The sequence below is a fragment of the Schistocerca gregaria genome, chromosome 3, assembly GCF_023897955.1.
Source record: "Schistocerca gregaria isolate iqSchGreg1 chromosome 3, iqSchGreg1.2, whole genome shotgun sequence".
Classification (NCBI taxonomy): domain Eukaryota; kingdom Metazoa; phylum Arthropoda; class Insecta; order Orthoptera; family Acrididae; genus Schistocerca; species Schistocerca gregaria.
Window position 1 is genome coordinate 613,887,352 of NC_064922.1, and position 21,471 is coordinate 613,908,822.

Sequence of the window (21,471 nt, forward strand, 5' to 3'; positions counted from 1 at the left end):
ACAATGACAACTATGAATATTATCACTGATATCCTGTGACCCCGAATTTTAATCTCACTTCTGATCCTTTCTTTTATTTCCTTAAATGTTTCTTGACATACGTGTTGAACACACTACAAGAAAGAGCATATGCTTTTTAATTGGAGCACTTTTCTCTTGGTCTTTAATTCTTAGTGTTCTCTCTATGTTTTAGTATCTAACGCATACAACCTCTTTTCCGTTTATGTATTCGTATTTATTTGAGGACTTCATATATCTTGTACTGCTTTAGAGTGTCGAATACTTTTTCATAGCCGGCCGATGTGGCCGTGCGGTTCTAGGCGCTTCAGTGTGGAACCGCGTGGCCGCTGCGGTCGCAGGCTCGAATCCTGCCTCGGGCATAGATGTGAGTGATGTCCTTAGGTTAGTTAGGTTTAAGTAGTTCTGAGTTCTTGGGGATTGATGACCTCAAATGTTAAATACTATAGTGCTCAGAGCCATTTCAATTTTTTCATAACGTGGGGAACAGGACACAAGGCTGCTGGAACAGAATGCTGAGATTTGAGGATACGTTAAAAAAAGAGATTCTTTTTGACGAAACTAAGAGGCAAACACAGGTAACAACAGAATAGTACTGTCATAAGCAGCTGGTGGTATATTCATGGTTACGGAATAAAATAAAATAAAATTAAAAAAATTACCACCCATTTAAGCAAGCAGCTATTGAAGGTGTGCAACTTTAACAGTCTTAAGACCCAAAACTTTAATGAATGCAATATTCCTGCTATATAGAATTAACTTCACAATAAAAAAAAAAACTTGACTGCTGATGTAATATGAATGAACGCATTTTGACCCAGGCAAAATGATAGTCCCTGACGAATGTCAATAAAGGAACACGGTTTATAGTAAACTAGAAGGTTTCAGTAAACTAGAAGGTTTCAAACTATTCAAATGTAAACTGTCTAGACAGCAAAAGTTTCTATCACCACTGAGCAACCTGATTAATAACCAAAAAATCTGCAGCTTACAGAGAAAAGCATAACAACAAATTTAGGGCGATCATTGCATAACGCAGTAGCCTGAAAAGAGCTAACACAAGTTAGCACACTACTGACTGCTGGCGTTCAGCAGCGGTCGCGCTTCCAGGCAGGAAACAACAGCCAGCACGGGCTGTACACTGACAACGGCGTGTGTATCAAACACAAAACCAACATTAATAAACAATTCGTCTAAACAAATCACCACAACGCTAAAATACAGGATTATCAAGGTAGAAAACAAATGGAAATAAGATTCAGCTCAATCTTTCTTGAATTCGGTATTACGTGATAAAATGCAGTAGCATTTGATGTTAACGCTGTCGTTAAGACAGCTTGCATCAAATTGACACGCATAAAAGGTAATCTTCAGACCCACTCAGGACTTTGACCTTGCAAAGAACGAAAACCTGCACAAAGTTTTAACTACTAAGAATACCGCCCTTTGACGGCACAAGGTGTTTAGCAAGTTATAACCGCTCAAAGCCAGAAATTAGCACAGCAAAACCCAATCTAAGTTTAACCTTTAGCACGCAGGGGAGGAATTCATTGACAAATCGTGAAAGTAGCAATTCACTCGGATAAGACGCAAATCCATCGAATACCGACCACAACTGACAGCAATCAAGAACTGATAGATAAATAAAACAAGGCACAATGGTGACCATTTTGTCATGTTTTTCACTGAGAAAGTAATTTACAATTGTAAACTGACTTTCCGCATCTTCGAAATATTATGCATGGAGAATAGATTTAACTAACTTGCACTGATTTTATTTCTTAGTAACTTATGCCGCTGTGCTAGTATCTTCTTTTGAACAGTTTTCTATTTCCTTCATTCGTAGATCATTCGAAACATTTCTTCTGTTACCCAATAATACTTCTTCGCAGCTACCTTGCTTGTACCTATTTCCTGTCTTAAGTCCATTATTACCCTTTTTAGAGATGGCTCAGCTGAATCAACTGCAGCACTTCTTATTGCAATATTTAGGGGAGAGTTTCTTACCTAGAGGATGATGAACCTAAGAACACGCGAAGTTTTCTGATCGGTACTTCAGTCTAGTCACTGAAAAGTATCACATGAAGGAATGCGCACTAGACACTGCTATAAGCAGTTTCATCCGTTCCCTACAGTTTTTGTTGTTGTTAGACATGTGTGATTTGCGTAACTTTTGTAAATATTTCGCGTTCTACATATTTGTGTGCTAGAAAAGTATATTAAAACGATTTGAAGTTTAGGGACAATCTTTCAGGTGCAGAATTTCATGGTAAGTAAAATGCCAAATGGGCCTACTATAGCCATAAAGGCTAGGCTGAATGCTGTTCATCAGCGGCGACGATTGGGATAAGTACGCAAACGGGCGTCCAAAGAGTGGCATTAGGTGGTCTTCTCAGACGAATCATGAAAGAAGGTTGTATACATGGAAGAAGCCTGGATATACTAGAAGGTTTCTGATAAATTATATAATGGTAAGACAGAGATTCAGGAGCCAGGTTTTAAATTGTAAGTCATTTCCAGGGGCAGATGTGGGCTCTGACCGCAATCTATTGGTTATGAACTGTAGATTAAAACGGAAGAAAATGGGAACTTGAGGATATGGGACCTGGATAAACTGAAAGAACCAGAGGTTGTAGAGAGTTTCAGGGAGAGCATTACGGAACGATTGACAAGAATGGAGGAAAGAAATGCAGTAGAAGAAGAATGGGTAGCTTTGAGAGATGAAATAGTGAAGGCATCAGGGGATCACGTAGGTAAAAAGACGAGGGCTAATAGAAATGCTTGGGTAACAGAATAGATATTGAAATTAATTGATGAAAGGAGAAAATACAAAAATGCAGTAAATGAAGTTGGCAAAAAGGAATGCAAACGTCTCAAAAATGAGATCGACAGGAAGTGCAAAATGGCTAAGCAAGGATGGCTAGAGGACAAATGTAAGGATGTAGAGGTGCATATCACTAGGGGTAAGATAGATACTGCCAACAGGAAAATTAAAGAGACCTTTGGAGAAAAGAGAACCACCTGTTTGAATATCAAGAGCTCAGATAGAAACTCAGTTCTAAGCAAAGAAGGCAAAGCAGAATGGTGGAAGGAGTATATAGAGGGTCTATACAAGGGCGATGTTCTTGAGGACAATATTATGGAAATGGAAGAGAATGAAGACGAAGATGAAACAGGAGATATGATACTGCGTGAAGAGTTTGACAGAGCACTGAAAGACCTGAGTCGAAACAAGGCCCCGGGAGTAGACAACATTCCATTAGAACTACTGATAGCATTGGGGGAGCCAGTCCTGACAAAACTCTACCATCTGGTGAGCAAGATGTATGAGACTCCAAGAAGAATATAATAATTTCAATCCCAAACAAAGCAGGTGTTGACAGATGTGAAAATTACCGAACTATCAGTTTAATAAATCACAGCTGCAAAATACTAACGCGAATTCTTTACAGACGAATGGAAAAACTAGTAGAAGCCGACCTCGGGGAAGATCAATTTGGATTCCGTAGAAATGTTGGAACACGTTAGGCAATGCTGACCCTAAGACTTATCTTTGAAGATAGACTAAGAAAGAGAAACCTACGTTTCTAGCATTTGTAGAAGTAGAGAGAGCTTTTGAGACTGTTGACTGGAATACTCTCTTTCAAACTCTGAAGGTGGCAGGGATAAAATACAGGGAGCGAAAGGCTATTTACAATTTGTACAGAAAGCAGATGGCAGTATAAGACTCGAGGGGCATGAAATGGAAGCAGTGGTTGGGAAGGGAGTGGGACAGGGTTTTAGCGTATCAATCTGTGTATTGAACAAGCAGTAAAGGAAAGATAGGAAAAATTCGGAGCAGGAATTAAAATCCATGGAGAAGAAATAAAAACTTGAGATTCGCCGATGATATTGTAATTCTGTCAGAGACAGCAAACGACCTGGAAGAGCAGCTGAACGGAATCGACAGTGTCTTGAAAGGAGGATATAAGATGAACATCAACAAAAGCAAAACGAGGATAATAGAATGTAGTCGAATTAAATCGGTTGATGCTAGGGGAATTAGATTATTAAATGAGACGTTTAAAGTAGTAAATGAGTTTTGATATTTGGGAAGTGAAATAACTGATGATGGTCGAAGAAAAGCGGATATATAATGCAGACTGGCAATTGCAAGGAAAGCGTTTCTGAAGAAGAGAAATTTGTTAACATCGAGTATAGATTTAAGTGTCAATAAGTCGTTTCTGAAAGTATTTGTATGGAGTGTAGCCATGTATGGAACTGAAACGTGGACGATAAATACACTCCTGGAAATTGAAATAAGAACACCGTGAATTCATTGTCCCAGGAAGGAGAAACTTTATTGACACATTCCTGGGGTCAGATACATCACATGATCACACTGACAGAACCACAGGCACATAGACACAGGCAACAGAGCATGCACAATGTCGGCACTAGTACAGTGTATATCCACCTTTCGCAGCAATGCCGGCTGCTATTCTCCCATGGAGACGATCGTAGAGATGCTGGATGTAGTCCTGTGAAACGGCTTGCCATGCCATTTCCACCTGGCGCCTCAGTTGGACCAGCGTTCGTGCTGGACGTGCAGACCGCGTGAGACGACGCTTCATCCAGTCCCAAACATGCTCAATGGGGGACAGATCCGGAGATTTTGCTGGCCAGGGTAGTTGACTTACACCTTCTAGAGCACGTTGGGTGGCACGGGATACATGCGGACGTGCATTGTCCTGTTGGAACAGCAAGTTCCCTTGCCGGTCTAGGAATGGTAGAACGATGGGTTCGATGACGGTTTGGATGTACCGTGCACTATTCAGTGTCCCCTCGACGATCACCAGAGGTGTACGGCCAGTGTAGGAGATCGCTCCCCACACCATGATGCCGGGTGTTGGCCCTGTGTGCCTCGGTCGTATGCAGTCCTGATTGTGGCGCTCACCTGCACGGCGCCAAACACGCATACGACCATCATTGGCACCAAGGCAGAAGCGACTCTCATCGCTGAAGACGACACGTCTCCATTCGTCCCTCCATTCACGCCTGTCGCGACACCACTGGAGGCGAGCTGCACGATGTTGGGGCGTGAGCGGAAGACGGCCTAACGGTGTGCGGGACCGTAGCTCAGCTTCATGGAGACGGTTGCGGATGGTCCTCGCCGATACGCCAGGAGCAACAGTGTCCCTAATTTGCTGGGAAGTGGCGGTGCGGTCCCCTACGGCACTGCGTAGAATCCTACGGTCTTGGCGTGCATCCGTGCGTCGCTGCGGTCCGGTCCCAGGTGGACGGGCACGTGCACCTTCCGCCGACCACTGGCGACAACATCGATGTACTGTGGAGACCTCACGCCCCATGTGTTGAGCAATTCGGCGGTACGTCCACCCGGCCTCCCGCATGCCCACTATACGCCCTCGCTCAAAGTCCGTCAACTGCACATACGGTTCATGTCCACTCTGTTGCGGCATGCTACCAGTGCTAAAGACTGCGATGGAGCTCCGTATGCCACGGCAAACTGGCTGACACTGACGGCGGCGGTGCACAACTGCTGCGCAGCTAGCGCCATTCGACGGCCAACACCGCGGTTCCTGGTGTGTCCGCTGTGCCGTGCGTGTGATCATTGCTTGTACAGCCCTCTCGCAGTGTCCGGAGCAAGTATGGTGGCTCTGACACACCGGTGTCAGTGTGTTCTTTTTTCCATTTCCAGGAGTGTAGTTTAGATTGGAAGAGAATAGAAGCTTTCGAAATGTGGTGCTACAGAAGAATGCTGCAAATTAGATGGGTAGATCACATGACTAATGTGGAGGTATTAAATAGAATTGGAGAGAAGAGAATTTTGTGGCAATACTTGAGTAGAAGAAGGGGTAGGTTGGTAGAGCATATTCTGAGGCATCGAGGGATCACCAATTTCGTATTGGAGGGCAACGTGGAAGGTAAAAATCGTAGAGGGAGACCAAGGGATGAATACACTAAACAGATTGAGAAGGATGTAGGTTGCAGTAGGTACTGGGAGATGAAGAAGCTTGCACAGGATAAAGTTGCATGAAGAGCTCCATCAAACCAGTCTCTGGACTGAAGACCACAACAACAACAACTCAGACGAATCACGTTTTATGCTCCATCTGACAGCTGGCCCGTGGTGTGTATGGTGTGAAAGTAAACACTCCGCAACAATTGTCGGAAGGTCCAGACCGGAGGGTATTGTCTGGGTGATCTCGCCCTTCTACAAGACGCAGTGGATCAGCACAAGTATGTTATCTACATGCCCTTGAAGACAATGTCCTTCCCTATATTCAGTTTGTTTTCTTTGGCGTGATGGTGTCTCCCAGCAGGGCAGTGCAACGTGTCACACAGCTCAAAGTGTATGTGTGGTTCGAAGAACACCAGGATGAGTCTCCCGGCTCCCCTGGCCACCAATCGAGAACCTGTGGGACCAGCTCGCTCGGGCTGTTCGCGTCACGGGTCCTCAACCGAGAAACTAGCGCAGCTGGCGACGGCACTGGTGTAGACATGGCTCCACATCCCTGTTGGTATGTTCTAGAGCCGTGGTTCGCAACCTGCGTGTAATTACCCCCTGAGAGATAAAATGAAATTTTAAAGGGGGTAAAAACTAAACTATTCGATTCTGTATCAGCAACGAAACAAAATTATTTTCAATAGATCATTTTCTATTATCACAGTTTTGTAAGACTTTATATATGTTACCAATAATTACTTTTCGCAATTTGTAGCATTAATGCGATGGAGGTTACTGGTTCTATACATAGTTTAACCACTGCACACATATGGTGTGCGTTCTCCCACACATCGCTGATGATAAAAATGAGACATATATGTAAAAATGCTAAATATCTCAAGAAAAATCTTCTCTAAGTTGTAGATAGTGCCTGCAGTATTCCAGAAACTGCTTTATTACTTGCTTCGAAACAGACAAATGAATTAATTGACAGCAGAACACAGGAATAACTACATAAGGGCAACTATAGTGCTGTGCACTGTGTTATTATTATTATTAGACTTGTCAGACACAAATCATTAACAGTTTGAAGTTTCATAATTTGTGCCAGTTCTGAAGTAAGGAGTGCAGCAATTAAGAGATTTAAGAACAGTAAGTATAGTGCACACATCTGCACTTGTTTGATTTTAAATGGGGTTGCAATGTGCGGGTGAAGCAAGTGCCACAATGGAGAGATGTAAAGCAGGGCTAAGCATGTTCTGTAACAAGTGTGTACCCACACTAAGGACAGATAGCTTACTTATCTGAGGAGGAGTTGTGAGTAGCACTTTCGATGCCCCACGAATTCCTTCGTCATTCATTCTAACACACACACACACACACACACAAAATATCATTTATCTTTCATCATATTAAAAATAAAAGTGTTCCAACGAAAGTCTTACATTCTGCAGTTGATTCTCTTCCTGCAGTCTCTCAGCTCTCTGCACTGCAAAAGGTGGTTTCGGGCTTTTTGACAGGTGGTGACATTAATGTGACTGAACTGTATTTAATGATGCATCTCTACAATATTCTAAGACTCATCATGTGCATCTCAATGTAATAAACATTTAAATGCTTTGTGGCAAGTTATTTGTTACCTTTTTAGTGAACATATATTGAAGAGAGTTGTTTTACTTCATATATGTAGAAGGTACATTATTGTATCTATTTTTCTTTGTATGTATTTATTATCTATTCTTGTTTATCTGGCATGATCTTCATCCTGAAAGATCTCTTCATTATGGATCTATTGGGACGAAAATTATATCTAATCTCATCCTAATGTAGCCTCCAGGCTTCCATTTCAAACAACAGCGCGACTATCTCTTCCTGTCATAGACGACAGATAACGGTCCTACCTCTGCCGTGTTGAGGCTTGAAACTAAAATCTAAGTCTTGTGATTCGGAGCAGCAAACAGTCTCTGTCATTGCGCGTTGTATGAAGTGGATCTGGTTATTACAGTTTTCTCGTTTATAGTTTGAATCGAGCATTGATTTTACCCACAAAGCGACTTTGCAGGTAACCTAATTTCTCCGAATTTCATAGTATTTATGTGACGGTTGTCGTTTTCATAAGTGTCCATGTCAAACGTCCTAACAGTTCTTTTTATAATCGACAGAATTACAGTTCATCCGTGAATACGCTACCTGTTTTTGCTGCACTGAGTCTTTTAGCTCACTCACCGCTTCCACAGAAGTGGACCTTGACAGGCAGCATTACTTTTCTGGCGATTCCTCAATAATAGGGGAGTAATGTTTTATTACTCTTTTATAAGAAATAAAAACGGTTTCTATACTTAATTTCCAGTTTTTACATGAAGTAAGCGGTTATGTTTTATGACTTTGGTTTATTCAAGTATAGACATCGAAACAATATCAAGAAAGGAAGCATAACATATTTGAAAACGTTAATTGTAGAGAATACTCCCGTAGTGAGTAAGATATTAACTGCTGTCATCGTAAAACCTTAGTCATTTAGTTTTACTACTAAGAACCAGTTAAGGATCATATTAATCATTTAGTTTTACAAATAAGGACCAACGTACAGCCTAATTTTAAACTTACGGAAATATACCGCAAGAATTCTAAAATAGCCGCGTCGGTCTCGGGCGTCTTATCACGATCCGCGCGGTACTCCCTGTCGCAGGTTCGAGTCCTCCCTCGGACATGGGTGTGTGTGTCGTTCTTAGCGTAACATAGTTTAAGTCAGATTAAGTAGTGTGTAAGCTTAGGGACCGGTGACCTCAGCAGTTTGGTCCCATAAGATCTTACCACAAATTTCCAATTTTCCATTCTAAAATACACTCCTGGAAATTGAAATAAGAACACCGTGAATTCATTGTCCCAGGAAGGGGAAACTTTATTGACACGTTCCTGGGGTCAGATACATCACATGATCACACTGACAGAACCACAGGCACACAGACACAGGCAACAGAGCATGCACAATGTCGGCACTAGTACAGTGTATATCCACCTTTCGCAGCAATGCAGGCTGCAATTCTCCTATGGAGACGATCGTAGAGATGCTGGATGTAGTCCTGTGGAACGGCTTGCCATGCCATTTCCACCTGGCGCCTCAGTTGGACCAACGTTCGTGCTGGACGTGCAGACCGCGTGAGACGACGCTTCAGCCAGTCCCAAACATGCTCAATGGGGGACAGATCCGGAGATGTTGCTGGCCAGGGTAGTTGACTTACACCTTCTAGAGCACGTTGAGTGGCACGGGATACATGCGGACGTGCATTGTCCTGTTGGAACAGCAAGTTCCCTAGCCGGTCTAGGAATGGAAGGACGATGGGTTCGATGACGGTTTGGATGTACCGTGCACTATTCAGTGTCCCCTCGACGATCACCAGAGGTGTACGGCCAGTGTAGGAGATCGCTCCCCACACCATGATGCTGGGTGTTGGCCCTGTGTGCCTCGGTCGTATGCAGTCCTGATTGTGGCGCTCACCTGTACGGCGCCAAACACGCATACGACCATCATTGGCACCAAGGCAGAAGCGACTCTCATCGCTGAAGACGACACGTCTCCATTCGTCCCTCCATTCACGCCTGTCGCGACACCACTGGAGGCGGGCTGCACGATGTTGGGGCGTGAGCGGAAGACGGCCTAACGGTGTGCGGGACCATAGCCCAGCTTCATGGAGACGGTTGCGAATGGTCCTCGCCGATACCCCAGGAGCAACAGTGTCCCTAATTTGCTGGGAAGTGGCGGTGCGGTCCCCTACGGCACTGCGTAGGATCCTACGGTCTTGGCGTGCATCCGTGCGTCGCTGCGGTCCGGTCCCAGGTCGACGGGCACGTGCACCTTCCGCCGACCACTGGCGACAACATCGATGTACTGTGGAGATCTCACGCCCTACGTGTTGAGCAATTCGGCGGTACGTCCACCCGGCCTCCCGCATGCCCACTATACGCCCTCGCTCAAAGTCCGTCAACTGCACATACGGTTCACGTCCACGCTGTCGCGGCATGCTACCAGTGTTAAAGACTGCGATGGAGCTCCGTATGCCACGGCAAACTGGCTGACACTGACGGCGGCGGTGCACAAATGCTGCGCAGCTAGCGCCATTCGACGGCCAACACCGCGGTTCCTGGTGTGTCCGCTGTGCCGTGCGTGTGATCATTGCTTGTACAGCCCTCTCGCAGTGTCCGGAGCAAGTATGGTGGGTCTGACACACCGGTGTCAATGTGTTCTTTTTTCCATTTCCAGGAGTGTAGTTCCCTTTCGCATCCGAGGTTTTCGCCAGTTTGCCTATTTGCAGAATGCAAAACAAGACTTCTCTGCGCAAATGCAGTGATAGAAAAACATCTCAGCACCAAAAAATAACTAATGTAGAATAATGTAATTTTGGGAATGTATTTGCCTAGGTAATGCTGTAGTATACAGAGAAGTTGCAGCATTAGAAAATTGTAGCGAAATGCAGGAAGATCTGCAGCGGATAGGCACTTGGTGCAAGGAGTGGCAACTGACCCTTAACATAGACAAATGTAATGTATTGCGAATACATAGAATGAAGGATCCTTTATTGTACGATTATATGATAGCGGAACAAACACTGGTAGCAGTTACTTCTGTAAAATATCTGGGAGTATGCGTGCGGAACGATTTGAAGTGGATTGATCATATAAAATTAATTGTTGGTAAGGCGGGTACCAGGTTGAGATTCATTGGGAGAGTCCTTAGAAAATGTAGTCCATCAACAAAGGATGTGGCTTACAAAACACTCGTTCGACCTATACTTGAGTATTGCTCATCAGTGTGGGATCCGTACCAGATCGGGTTGACGGAGGAGGTAGAGAAGATCCAAAGAAGAGCGGCGCGTTTCGTCACAGGGTTATTTGGTAACCGTGATAGCGTTACGGAGATGTTTAACAAACTCAAGTGGCAAACTCTGCAAGAGAGGCGCTCTGCATTGCGGTGTAGCTTGCTTGCCATGTTTCGAGAGGGTGCAAGATCACAGGTTAATGTAAGTACGAGATAAGCCACTGCAAATGTGAATTGCTGGTACATTCATAATCGGTGAAACAGCCAGAATGGTAAATGCAAGCATTCAGACGTGCGTGAATTATGCTGTACAAAGTGCCGGATCTCAGTTTGTGTGATGGATTTCCACCCCGTCGGTCAATATAGGGACGGTTAATATTATTTATGAATGACACTGGAGTTGTCGTCTTATGATGCTAGATTGGAGACGGATCTGGTGATCAAGCTGGCCAAGACAATTTGTCGACCCTCTGTAGAGCATATTGAGTTACAACACCGGTATGTGGGAGAGCGTTATCCTGTTGGAACACACCCCCTGGAATGCTGTTCATGAATAGCAGCACACCATGTCGAATCACGAGACTGACGTACAAATTTTCAGTCAGGGTGCGTGGGATAACCACGAGAGTGCTACTGCTGTCATACGAAATCGCACCCCAGACCATAACTCCAGGTGTGGGTCCAGTGTATATAGCACTCGGAAAGAAGGTTGGTTGCAGGCCCTCAAGTGGCCCTCTTCTGACCAACGCACGGTCATCACTGGCACCGAGGCAGAATCAGCTTTCATCAGGATCAGACCCCCACTCTGCCCTTCAATGAGCTTTCGCTTGATACCACTGACGTCGGAAATGGCAGTGTTTTGGGGCCAGCGAAATGCAACGGTTCAGGCCGACTGGCTCGGAACTGACCTTGAAGCTACCGTATGTAACAGTTCGTTGTGCCACTGTGGTGTCAACTGCTGTTCCGATTGCTTCTGCAGGTGCAGTGCGATGCGGCAGTGTCATACGCCGAACACGATGGTCGTCTCTGCCGGTAGTGCCATGTGGCCGTCAGAACGCCTCTCTTCTTGCAGCTGTATGTTCTTGTGACCACCGCTGCCAGCCGTCACTCACAGTGGCTGCATTTCTGCCAAGTCTTTCTGCAGTATCGTAGAGGGAACATCCAACTTCTCGTAGACTTTTTACACAGCCTCGTTTAAACCAACACCGACTCAAAGGAAGGCCTCGGCGCTTGTTGGTGACGTCACGTCAGCTAGGCACGGCGAACGCCAGGTCTGTTGCAGGCAGAAACGCCTGAGCGTGCTTATCACTATAAATCTCTTATTTTTGGACAAAATGTTTGGTATTGTTTTGGATTCTGCAGTTTTATTTAGATGAAACATTATCTTACTATCGTAAAGCTACAAATGAAAATCATAGTTCTGTATTACTGAATCCTGTCGAAACAAACGTAGATAAATATGTGAAGATGATTTGCCCCATTGCAAGCTTCGGTAATTTTACGTTCAAGTAACTATATTTACTTGATCCATTTTGCTATCGAAACTTACCCCAACCCCCTTACAATGAACTCGTTTCTTTTATTTATTTATTTATTTATTTATTTTCGTTTGACATGGTCACTGGAAATGTGAACTAATTTACGTGTGTAAATGTCCAACTGTTGCCAGTCATTAGATTACAGTCGTTTTCAACGAAAGGAATTCTGAACAGGAAACAAAATAGCTTCATACATCGAAAATACTGCTGAGCTTAAACTTTTTTAAACATGCACATTAGAAAAGATAAATATTCCCCTCTTGCAACTGAAGGAAGAAACTTTATAACGTAAAAAAATTATTTGATAAAACAAGTATCTCTCTTTTGCCTCTTCTTCTGTCCCCCACCTTTCCCCCAACGTGTACAATCGCAAGATATTTCATTAACATTCAGTGCTCCTCACCCCATAGTCAACGAAGATACCTAAAGAAGAGCACCAATATGTTCACAGTTTCTTGTAAAAGCAACCCAGTACAAACGTAACTTCCTCAGATTTACAAATAAGATAAAGAAGCACGAAATCTTTTGGTGCGCGACCCTGAAGTTGTTTTTGTATGTCAATCCTTAAAACAGGTGGAAATCTAAGTTGAGGAGTACACTATTTGTTAAGAAGTGTAATGAATTGCACAATTAATTGATTGCAGAAATCTCTCAGAACAATGTGTGTTGGTCAACTACCGCCAATAGTTCACGTTTTCCTGTGTCAGAGAGGGAGACACCACCATTATGAGTATGCCTGCAACAGACCTGGCGTTCGCCGTGCCTAGCTGACGTGACGTCACGAACAATTGCCGAGGTCTTCCTTTGGGTCGGTGTTGTTCAAACTCAGTGAGGTGCTGATAACGGCGTCTTTGTCGCCTTAAAGACATTCTTGATCGCTTTGAAGGCGTTCTTGAACAACGTCAACTCACAGCGTTCAATCTCAAAGGTAACTAAGACTCGCGGCCGTTACAGCGTGTATTTGAAGCAGACCTGGTTTGATTCCTTTCAGTGGCGCTACTAGTGCCACTCTTGTGCAATTGGCGGGAAATTTGAGTAGACGTCATGTTTCAGATGTAGAAACACGCCAACCAACTTTCGTTTGCGTCGCAGAACTCCTTGTTGCTGTTGTGATTTTCTCCGTCAGTGTGTAAATGTTATTAATTCTGAAAATTAAAAAGAAAACTGTTACTTTGAAAAACATGCTCTCTCCAGCAGATTTTTTTAAAGTAAATAACCAATCTTCTGCTTGCATTAATATAAGAATCATTATGTGATGTAAAAGTCATAAAATACAAACCCTTCTTTTAAGTAAAATCGGACACTACGAATTTAAACGGATTTCTTCCCTTGTAAAAGCGTAATAAAACATTAAAAACCTAGATTGAGATTTTCACTCTGCAGCGGAGTGTGCGCTGATATGAAACTTCCTTACAGATTAAAACTGTGTGCCGGACCGAGACTCGAAGTCGGGACCTTTGCCTCTCACGGACAAGTGCTCTACCAACTTTTTTTTATGATCTCATTTTGTACGCTTTAGTTCGTTGCATCTGCTCAGAGCGGACGTCGTCAGACATCCGTTTAAGTTCGTTGTTGATCCATTAGCTCAGCTTTTTTTTTATTACAGAGGGGTGCTAACCCTCTGACCGAACACGCTGAGCTACCGTGCCGGCGGTTAAAAAATGGGTCAAATGGCTCTGAGCACTATGGGACTTAACTTCTGAAGTAATCAGTCCCCTAGAATTTGAACTACTGAAACCTAACTAACTTAAGCACATCACACACATCCATGATCGAGGCAGGGTTCGAACCTGCGACCGTAGCGGTCGCGCGGTTCCAGACTGCAGCGCCAGAACCACTCTGCCACCAGCGGCCGGCTCCTCCTACCTTAGCTCTTGCGGAGACATGGCTTAGCCACAACCTAAGGGATGTTTCCAGAATGAGATTTTCACTCTGCAGTGGAGTGTACACTGACATAAAACTTCATGACAGATTAAAACTGTGTGCCGGACCGAGACTCGAACTCGAGACCTTTGCCTTTCGCGGGCAAGTGCTCTACCAATTTTCTTCCACGAGTGCTAGCTCTGCAACGTTCGCAGAAGAGCTTCTGTGAAGTTTGGAAGGTAGGATATTACCTACGGGCGGAATTGAAGCTGTGAGGACGGGTCGTGAGTCGTGCTTGGGTAGCGCAGTTGGTAGAGCACTTGTCCGCGAAAGGCAAAGGTCCCGACTTCGAGTCTCGGTCCGTCACACAGTTTTAATCTGTCAGGAAGTTTCATTACATACCTATTTCTGCAGAATCGTCCCAGAACCAATGCTGCCTGCCTGACTGATATTTTGTCTTCTACTCCTGTGGAAGCGGTGAACTAAAAGTCCAAAGTGCAACAAATGCAGGTATTCACTGAAGGACTGTAATTCTGTCGCAGGTGAAAGATACTGTCAATACGTTTCATATTGCGCTTGATGACAGAAACTCGGCTTGCTGCCCCAAGTGAAGAGTCTTAGATGTTGTTTTCACTTACCACACATCGCTGACATCATAGGCCAATTGCCCTATGCATAAAATGGCGAGGAATTAAAAAATTGGGGGATAATTCAAGATAACCTAATTGTCTTCAGGCATTTCTCCCATTGCCATAATATCATAGCTCACAGTCCAGCTGTCTAGTGTGAAAGGGGGTAAACTAAAAATTGGAAGAATTGTCCTAATGGTGGGAAGTCCTAACAGATCATTTGTGCTAAATATATAATCCAAGAGGCTGACCCAAGGATACTGGTACAGCCTGCTTGGTTGTCAGATTTTCCCAGCCCTGTGATGTCCAGTTCTAATAAGGCGGACTTGGTGGATACTGGGGTAGCCTGCATGGTTCCCGGATCACATGTACTAAGTTTAAAACGGACGGAAATTCCAAATCACTGTTCTTCCCCACCCCTATGACGTTACAGTCCACTTACACTGAGACTGCATTTGCCATAAGTTTAAAACTTATACACCCTACATGTTTAAACAATTACCTACACCCTTTTCATGTCACAGGCTGGTTGTCTAAGTAACTGCCACCCTAAGTTTGGAACCGAAGAGCTGACTTGTGTAGTATAGTGTAAAACGATGTGCCAGGATAGGAAACGATTGTGACTGTATACAAACATTTCCTACACTGGAAGGGCCTTCAGCAGTTCGCTCAAGCCGCCGGCCCCCACGTTGTTCACGAACTGCAAGCAGCCTGAACTGACAGATGAGTTATCTCCCGCCAGCACAGATATGCTGGCGTGGATCTGGTCCACTCAGAAATCTAGTGTGGAGTGACTATAAGTGTACAGCAGCAGTCGGTGCCTTACATGAGGTCCTTGGTGTCCACCAGGCCAGACCCTGCTCACGCTGCCATGTTTGTACTTGAAGAAATGTGGGCCGATGCTTACCACATACGGGCGGCGTACCCCACCACAGCCAGTACACTTTCAGATGCTTTTCTAAGAAGTTGATCATGCTATAATTTTAGAGCTACATGATAATGCATTATGTAGTGGAACCTCTCTGCAATGGTCACAGGAGATTTTCGAGCAGTACGCATCACCAGGGTCTCCAACAGGGATAGCAAACGGACGGTAGGTCGCTGTTCTGTCACGTGCCCAAGCCAGCAACAACAGGGTCAAAGAGGCCCAGTGCCTCTGTGTACATTGGGGTGTAGCACCAGCGATCACTCTTTTCAAAGGCACAGTTTGTGAAAACTCTACAGATTTGTAAAAGAATTGCATGGTCGTAAATGGCCGGTGGGATGAGATACTTCTTCATCAGTAAACACTTCCGAGCTAAATTGCCGTAGTCGGTCTGTAGAACTTCTTCTCCCTGACGTTTCGTTCTCAACTAAGGAGAACATCTTCTGAGGTGAGTCGACGACTGGCTGCTAGGAGCTGGGGCCGCCGCTTACATGGAGATCGTAGAGGGCGCCACCGCACGTCACGTGGCGTCCATGTGTAGCTATCTCTGGCTATCGTCTGTTCTCTCGATTGCAGACAATCGATTGTCACGTGATTGATGCAACGTTGTGGATTTCAATTACCTTTCTATACATACGTGTACAATAATGCGACGTCCTCGATAGCACGCTTGTCTCACCAAATTTTATTTCGTGATTTCCATCCTTAAAAACACGTTCCGATATGTCCCCAGTTTCTTTTGTGCTCCATCAAGCGTGTATTGATGCTTCTTTTTGTAGTTCCTATGTAAACTGTGCCACAACTACACGGAATTTTATATACCCCTGGGGTGGCTAGGGGGTGAGGAGCATCTTTTGTTGATCTTAGACATTCACTAACTTTCTTAGTAGGTCTAAAAATAATCTCCACCTGAAACTTGGCTAGTACTTTACCAATGCGATCTGTGATGTTATGGATGAAGGGAAGGAATACTTTTCCAGCTGATGGTTGTTGCTGTCTCCTATTTTTAGGCATTTTTCTACTTGGGTAAAGAGCTCGGTTAATCTCGTTTTTCGTATAACCATTTTCGCAAAAGCCATTCGCAAATGATTTAGTTCTTCTTGTAAGTAGACTGGTTCACAAATACACTCCTGGAAATTGAAATAAGAACACCGTGAATTCATTGACCCAGGAAGGGGAAACTTTATTGACACATTTCTGGGGTCAGATACATCACATGATCACACTGGCAGAACCACAGGCACATAGACACAGGCAACAGAGCATGCACAATGTCGGCACTAGTACAGTGTATATCCACCTTTCGCAGCAATGCAGGCTGCTATTCTCCCATGGAGACGATCGTAGAGATGCTGGATGTAGTCCTGTGGAACGGCTTGCCATGCCATTTCCACCTGGCGCCTCAGTTGCACCAGCGTTCGTGCTGGACGTGCAGACCGCGTGAGACGACGCTTCATCCAGTCCCAAACATGCTCAATGGGGGACAGATCCGGAGATCTTGCTGGCCAGGGTAGTTGACTTACACCTTCTAGAGCAGGTTGGGAGTCACGGGATACATGCGGACGTGCATTGTCCTGTTGGAACAGCAAGTTCCCTTGCCGGTCTAGGAATGGTAGAACGATGGGTTCGATGACGGTTTGGATGTACCGTGCACTATTCAGTGTCCCCTCGACGGTCACCAGAGGTATACGGCCAGTGTAGGAGATCGCTCCCCACACCATGATGCCTGGTGTTGGCCCTGTGTGCCTCGGTCGTATGCAGTCCTGATTGTGGCGCTCACCGGCACGGCGCCAAACACGCATACGACCATCATTGGCACCAAGGCAGAAGCGACTCTCATCGCTGAAGACGACACATCTCCATTCGTCCCTCCATTCACGCCTGCCGCGACACCACTGGAGGCTTACTGCACGATGTTGGGGCGTGAGCGGAAGACGGCCTAACGGTGTGCGGGACCGTTGCCCAGCTTAATGGAGACGGTTGCGAATGGTCCTCGCCGATACCCAGGAGCAACAGTGTCCCTAATTTGCTGGGAAGTGGCGGTGCGGTCCCCTGACACTGACGGCGGCGGTGCACAAATGCTGCGCAGCTAGCGCTATTCGACAGCCAACACCGCGGTTCCTGGTGTGTCCGCTGTGCCGTGCGTGTGATCATTGCTTGTACAGCCCTCTCGCAGTGTCCGGAGCAAGTATGGTGGGTCTGACACACCGGTGTCAATGTGTTCTTTTTTCCATTTCCAGGAGTGTATTATTGGCCCTATCCACTAGTGTTTTTGTACCTCTAGCCACCCCAGGGGTATATAAAATTTCGTGTAGTTGTGGCACAGTTTACATAGGAACTACAAAAAGAAGCGTGAATACACATTTGACGGAGCACAAAAGGAACTGTCGCTTGGGACATATTGACAAATCGGCAGTAGCGGAACATGTTTTTAAGGATGGAAATCACGAAATAAAATTTGGTGAGACAAGCGTGCTAGCGAGGACGTCGCATTATTATACACGTGTGTATAGAAAGGCAATTGAAATCCACAAACATCAATACAATTTTAATCGTAAAGAAGAAGGATTAAAATTGGATAAGATATGGCGGTCGACGTTGCATCAATCACGTGACAATCGATTGCCTGCAATCGAGAGAACAGACGATAGCCAGAGATAGCTACACATGGACGCCACGTGACGGGCGGTGGCGCCCTCTAGATCTCCATGTAAGCGGCGGCCCCAGCTCCTAGCAGCCAGTCGCCGACTCACCTCAGAAGATGTTCTCCGTAGTTGAGAACGAAACGTCAGGGAGAAGAAGTTCTACAGACCGACCACGACAATTTAGCCCGTAAGTGTTTACTGATGGAGACGCCGGCCGTGAAAGCCTACATGGGATGATCAGATACTTCTGTTTGCTAGTGTTGTATGACATACGCTGTAAAGTGTATACTTACAGGCAGTCATTTAGTTTTGCGTCTAAATAAGCTAATATTGCGTCACATACGCTCCCATTTCTATGAAGCTATACATCAAAGAAGCAAATGTAGTTACTGAGTCAGTTTTTGAACTCGGCAAACGACATATTACGGCAGCCATGTCGCTGGCCGTTTACATCTGAAGGTTTTTGCACACTGTGTCTTATGTTGCACACCAGACACGAGACATCACCACAAATGGCTAAAAGGAGACAGTCAAAGAACCTAAGTGTTTGTGGTAAAGTGCAGAACGATTTAGTGCAATGAATGTAGATGGCAGTGGCAGTGGCAGTGAAGACAGGAGAAATCAGCATTATTTGGACGAGCATAGTCATTCGCCCATCACTCCATTTGCGAATGGGATAGGAAAGGGAATGACTGGCAGTGATGAAGATACCCTTCAGTAGGCGCTATATGAAGCTTTGCAGAGTATATATGCAGATGTGATTTTGAAACTGATAGTGAGACGTATGCATCTAAGACCACAGATTGGAGCACTTTAAAACGACGACTACGTCTGCTGTCAAAATATCACAAGCGAAGCAGAATCGTTTGCAGTGGAATCTTAACAAAGTGCCACATGATAAAACGAAATTCTGACAAAATTACCTTTATTACATTTGTAACAAATTGCGCCATTTTACACCAAAATTGTAACAAAATGCCTGTGTCAATGTGAAACTGTAACTACTTGACTCACGTAAGGGGAAGCCCAATAGAATTAGTGCCCACCTTAAATTTTATACTTACCACAAGGGGCGATATTGAATTCTGAAGTTAACACTGGTGACGTATTTCCAGCACAACATCAGGGAAAATACGTTGGGAGATGGAAATATCTGACAATCATGCAGGCTGCGCCAGGTACAGTATGTATACGAGCCAGAAAAATGATGGAACATACCACAGTTCCATGCAGATTAGTACCTGTAGTGTGACAGCGTGGAAATACTGTTACTTTTCTAAGTAATTTGCTGTGTCACGTTCCTGGTGAGTGAATAACATACTGCAGATTTCTTTGGTATTTAGTGCACTGTGTGGTATTCTTGTTATTGTATATTTTCACTGTTCTTCGGTAGTCCCCCACATATACTGTATGGTAATCCAGTAACACTCAGCATTAGAGAGTTGAACTTTTCAGTATTTTGTGCTGACTTCTGACGTAAATGATACCAATAGTAATCTGACAGCTCTGCTTCCATGTCACTAATTTGCGAATTTTCAAAAATTACCGCTACACTGAACGCTCAGTCTGATGACAAGCCTATAACAAGACATTTAACATTGCAGAGAGTGACACCAAATCCATCCATGCACAATGCGGCTAGACAAATGGTGCAACTGTTGGTGATAGCAGAAACTCAAAGCCTGATTTGCGATATTTATTGATTCTTCCTATATCACATTTAGCATATGAAGTTTCCCCATGAGCTTTGTATGTTGCCACAACACAATACATAGTATTTCTATACTATACTATTTAATATTGCAGAGAGTGACACCAAATTCATCCATGTACAATGTGGCTCGACAAATGATGCAAGTGTTGTTGATAGCAGAAACTCAAAGCCTGATTTGCGATATTTATTTATTCTTCCTATATCACATTTAGTATATGAAGTTTCCCCATGAGCTTTGCATGTTGCCACAACTCAAGATATAGTATTTCTATACGCCTCTAGTATATTTGCGACGATTGTCTGCTATTTTGTCCTCACTGCAATTCGTTAGTCCTAATATTACTGATTATTAATGGTGACACACTCACCGACTGTTACTGGATCAAGTCTGTGTCTAACAGTGAATCAGAAATTGCTCTCCATGAAAAAGGAGATTACTGTTAACTGTTATAATGCACTGTGCCCTGTTAGTTAAATATTTCTCGACTAAAGACTTAAAATGTATCGAGTAGAATTTTAGGATGCCTCACAATACTTCCACACGTTACACACAAAAATGCAATAATATTTGCATGTTTCTGACCATTCCGTAACTTTTTTCAGCCTTCTGTAAGGTTTACACACACAAGACTTCACTCTACTGACAAGTATGACAACTGCTCTCACATCTATAATTGTGACATAAGACGATAGTTAGATACTAACGAATGGCAGTATCCTTAAAGAGACTTAGTCTTCTGACATCATGGTCCATTGGCTGCTCTGGTGTTTCCATGAGATACATACCCATTGATGGATATGTGCCACTGATCTGCACATCCTCGTTGATCACAAACTAGAGACACCAGTCACTGTTCATCTACTATGCACTAAGGTAAGTTTTTCACTGACCAAACTGGCACTCTCCCCTGCGAGTCTGGGGGTTGGAATAGGCCCAAGGTATTCCTGCCTGTCGTAAGAGGTGACTGAAAGGAGTCTCACACATTTCAGCCTTTAGCATATGTGATGGTCCTCTGTCGGGTTTGACCTCTATCTTTCTCAATTTTCCCGAAGAGCGAGCCAATTGGAGAAGGGCGCCTTACATGGTGCATCATGTCCATCGTGCATTGAGATCTTTAGCACATTTTCTCATCGTCGCATTGCAGCCCCACTCATTCAACATCTCTTGAGTGAGGACACCTTCCTGGGTGCGTTTTCCACCATGCACTATGCAGTCTCGCTTTCTGTGTCGACGATGACTGTGGACTTCTTAGCACCTCATATCCAGCACGGTAGTCAGTCCATTGTGGTGGGAACAAAAATGTTCAAATGTATGTGAAATCTTATGGGACTTAACTACTAAGGTCATCAGTCCCTAAGCTTACACACTACTTTAC